The sequence below is a fragment of the Talpa europaea genome (genome assembly GCF_964194135.1).
Source record: "Talpa europaea genome assembly, chromosome: 4".
NCBI classification, from domain to species: Eukaryota; Metazoa; Chordata; class Mammalia; order Eulipotyphla; family Talpidae; genus Talpa; species Talpa europaea.
In genome coordinates this window covers 87,471,376-87,476,469 of record NC_140070.1, presented here as the reverse complement: position 1 = coordinate 87,476,469, position 5,094 = coordinate 87,471,376, and positions in this window count along the sequence as shown.

Sequence of the window (5,094 nt, the reverse complement as noted above, 5' to 3'; positions counted from 1 at the left end):
ATATAGGAATGGAGATAAAAAGTGACATCTCATGTATACTGAACTTATAGTGCATTTGTTTACAATACTGTGTGACTATCTTCCTAGAGTTTGTATGTCAAGGCTCTGGGCTATTTGGTGATGCTCAACATTTCTGAAAGGTTTGTCTGGTTAATGGGTTCTATAGAAAAGTCCCTTTCCTGTAAAGAACTCGAAAACATTTGATGGCAGTCGTTTATCATGGTATACTTTTTATGAATTAATGTTTATAAGGGACTGTGCTAAATTAAAAACTGTACAGTTTCATTTGCATTTTGACATTTATTTTGAGTTTGAAAGGCTGCACCATTTGACTTTTTTCCTTTATTCTCAAAATATAGGAGTTCTATGATTTCATTTGCCCTGTTTATGGATTTACAAAAAATCTAACATAAAGCATTTTAGTAGGATGCATAGGTATATAACATTTTTTGATGTCTATAATCTGTGATTCTTGACTATTTATTTTAACCCCTTGTAAGTCAGGGATTCTTTATTCTGTTTTAAAGCACTTAATGAGTTACATGTTGTAATCAAGTTTGCACAGTATACTTACCTACATAGGGAACCCTTAAACGAGTAGCTGATTTTTAAAATGCCATTAAAATGCATGAAATGCCTATTAAAGCCTTATTATACTATCTCTTCAAGGCAAGTAAATTGACCATGAGCAGAGAATACTGTCATTAAACACTTGTTGGGAGATTTCTCCATGATAACCTAGAACAATAAAAAAAAATAAAAGACTCATTCTATTGCATTAAAACCAGGTTTAGTATGTTTGCAGCTTTTGTATCATGTTTACTTGTTAAATTTTGTTGAAAAACTGCAGTTTAGAAATAGGTAGTGAGATAGACATCTACAGTCCTGTGGATACCATGATTGTCAAGTAATTTCAGAATACTGAAAAGTCTTCAGCCCTTATTATATTATACTACCTAAAGAAATTGATTATGGTCCATCAAATTGTTGAAAGTAAATTATTTTCAAAAGTTACCTGAAAATTAAATTACTAATTTGTGTGTTTGATTTTTAAATTCCTCTTTAAGATAGCCAAGTCTCAATTTTCAAAGTAACCATGAGGAGATGCCATGTTTTTCTCCTGGGAAACCACCACGTAAGCTGTAATTGTTAAAATTTAACTTTTAAGTATTAGAAGCATTATAAGGTGTAAATTAAGATATAAGCCAATCATATATGTAAATCATTCCTAAAGCACAAGAAAAGAATGTGCCTTGATGTACATATATTAAGATACTTATTTCAGTTTACTTTAAAAAGGCTTAAAAGATAAAGAATAAATGTGATGCCATGCATGCATTATACCTACATATGTAATATTTACATTTACAAATTTTTCATTGTTTCAATAGCTGTGTGGCTTTCAGTTTTGAGTGTATTGACATGCAGTCTGTAATGGCTGCTTGTTTGTAGTATCTTTCAGTTAGTGGAATTGTATTTCAACATGACTAAAATTTGAAATTGTGCCTTTTATGTTCGTTCTCACATTGTTTTTAGATTTAATTAGCTGTAAAAGACCGTTAATGTTTGTCATAAATATGTAAATAAAAGATGTTGAATATTGTTTAAAACCCGAAGCTTTGGAGTTGAGCGTGTCACTATCTCCAACTCATAAATCAGTTGCTTTTATTTGATACCTTAATCCATTTTGAAAGGAATTGAACATTTTTCAAATAACATTGTACGGGGTCTCCCTGGTGGCAGAAGGGGGTAAGCACAGCATTGTGAAGCTGTCCACAGCCCCTGCACCACGAGTTTGATCTCCAGCCAGCCAGGGAGATACCCACATGGCACAGCAAACCTCTACTGTCTCACCCGCTGCCCCCCTTAGCAGTATATTTTAGTCAGTCTGTTCTGTTCCCCACTCTGTCTCTGGTGAATCCCCTCTCACACACATCCCCGCACCTCTGGCCTGTACCCCAGTTCATGTATGCATAAATAAATAAATCTTTAAAAAAAAAACTAAAATAATATTGTGGGAACACATAATCATATTAAAACTTCTTAGTCTCCAACATAACTAATAGTTGTATGATTAACTGCCTTCTTTAGATATTTAAATTGTTGAATTACATAAATTATATATAAGCAAGTATTAATAATGGTTCCAAAATTTCATAGTTGTTTTTTTTTATAAGATTTATTTATTTATATAAGCACTGGGTACAGTCAGAAGCGCAGGAGGGTGAGAGAACTCACCAGAGCCAGAACGGAGAGCAGAACAGGCAGAGTGACGAAATACACTGCTGAGGGGAGGGGCAGTGGGCAGCAGGAGACATCTGCGTGCCATATGGGACACTCGCCCAGGGGCTGGGAATCAAACTGGCGCTGCAGAGGCTGCGGGCAGCTTCGCAGCCCAGCGTTCAACCACAGCACCACCAGGGGAGGCCCCCAAAATTTCATTGTTTTTAATATACCCATGGGGAGAAACTTTTACATTAATATGTAAGAATTCCTCTTTTAGGAAAAGCAAATGGCCAATGGGCATATGATAAAATGTCCATCACTTATAATCAGGGAAATGCAAATCAAAACCACAATGAGCTACCAACTTACACCAGTGGGAATGGCATAGATTAAAAAAAACAGGCAACAACAAATGTTGGCGAGGATGTGGAGAAAAAGGAACTCTCCTACACTGCTGGTGGGAATGCAGACTGGTCCAACCATTATGGAAAGCTGTGTGGAGGTTTCTTAGACTACTGAAAATGGAATACTATATGATCCAGCAATTCTACTTCTAGGAGTCTATCCAAAGGACACCTGCACCCCTATGTTTATTGCAGCACTTTTTACAATAGCTAAGATATGGAAGCAATCCAAATGCCCAAAAATAGATGACTGGATCAAGAAAATGTAGTATATATACACAATGGAGTACTACTCAGCAATCAAAAAAGATACTCATGGCTTCCCTGGTGGCGCAGGCAGTTGAGCGCCGCAATGTGAAGCTGTCCACAGCCTCTGAAGTGTGGGCTTGATCCTGGCCGGCAGGTGAGAATCCCACTCGGCACAGCAAACCTCTCCTGTCGCGCCTGCTGCTCCCCTCAGTGCATTTCATCAGTCTGTCTGTTCTGTTCCCCGCCCTGTCTCTGGTGAATCCTCTCACCCTCACGTGCATCTGGCCTGTACCCCAGTTCTTATAAATCTTTAAAAAAAGAAAAGATACTCATGTCATTCGCAGCAACATGGATGGAGCTAGAAGAGACTATGCTTAGTAAAATAAGCCAGAAGGAAAACAAAATACATGGTTTCACTTATAGGAGGAATATAGAGGAACCAAATAAGGGATCAGGAAAATAAAAAATAATAAAAACAAAATTAACAGGCAACTATAAATGAGACATTCTGCGAGGGGTGAGGGAGGTAGTGGGATCAAAACAGGAGAGAAGAACACAAGGGACCATGGTGATGGTCCATGGGTAAATTGGCGGTGGGAATTTTATGGGGACTCCACCTGAAATGAGAAAGCATACCAGCATACACTGTACATAAATGAAAAATGATGTAAAAAATATATATATACATATAATTTTTTTAAAAACTAGGCATTGTTGTGTTGTTGATGTTGTCACATGATTTTCCCCAAAATGTGTTGGGTACTCCCTGCTTAAGTTTCTTGTTATTGCTGCTTCTGATAAGCGATTTGAGTCGTTGTTGGTCACAGGGTGTGTATAACCTATAGAAGTGAATTAACGAATCTTCTAATGTGTGTGTGAATCTATTTTAGTCGAAGTCAGTGACTATTTAATTTCACAATACCTACTCTCGTTTGCTTAATTATAAACCAAATACTTTATTTCTTTTACTTTTTGATATTTTTCCAGTTTTATGAAAAATTTTTAATAGCATTGGTAAACTGCATAATGTTCATGCTCATGGTTCTTTTTAAACCTGTAGTCTGCTTGGAGGTTCCTAGACAAGGGTTTTATATCTAATGTTTAGTTCTCACACAATGAAAGCCTTTGACCCATCCTGACCCTATAAGTGTATAAAGCTATCAGTTATAGCTTGTAGAAGCTTGTGGAATGCAAAAGAATTTTAATCTAAAAATGGAACGAGGGGGTATAATATTAAAAAATCCCACACCTGTGCCTTTAGGAAAATAAAAAACCTGAAGACCAAGAAGTGATTTCCGATAAATGCCTGATTCATAGACATTAATTAAAAAAGTGACTGCAAGGTTAGTCTTGTGAACTAGACTAAGTTGAGCTTTGTTTGTGTCACTGAGCTAATTGTGTCTGCTTCAGGAATTTCCAAAGCTGGTTTTCATTAGTTCTTGATTTTAACAGATTCTAACTGAATTCTTTCTTTCTATTCACTGCCTATAAATACAGCCTACTCCAGGCTCTGTACAGACTTGTCTGTAGCTTCAAGTAGAAAGGAGCAAAGTACATAGGTAATCGCTAGTTCAATAATTTTAAATATACCATACTTATTTTATGGCCTATTAGCTGAAGTTTTGAAATTTAATACTGCTCTTTACTGTTTTTCCTGAGGAGTTTTATAAATTTTAGAGTATGAGCTCATTGCCAGTAGAATTTTTCTTTGGGAGTCTGATATACAACTAATCGTGCCATATGAGTGCTTAATGCGTGGAGTGGGTTGGGCTGATGCCCAATCCCTAAAACACTGTGTATAAGTAAAGCTATTGTTAGATTTATTCCTAGGTATATTTTATACAGCAGTATTTAAAAGTTTTTATTGTTGGTATATGTAAATACAAAACACTTCTGTATACATTTAGGGGACTTTTTTTTCCTTAGGGAACATTCTTCATCTGATAAAAGATTTCTATAAAAACAACAAAACATTCTAAATGTTGAAATGTTTAAAATTTTCTAAGAGTGTAAGACCTTTTTCTTTTTCTTTTTTTTTTTTTGCAAAGAAGAACTGGGGTGTAGGCCAGAGAAAGGGAGGTGAGAGGATTTACCAGAGCCAGACTGAGGAGCAGAACAGGTGGATTTTTACTGAAATACACTGCTAAGGGGAGCAGCAGGCAAGACAGGAGAGGTCTACTGTGCCACATGTGGTTTAGCTCCCTGGCTGGGATTG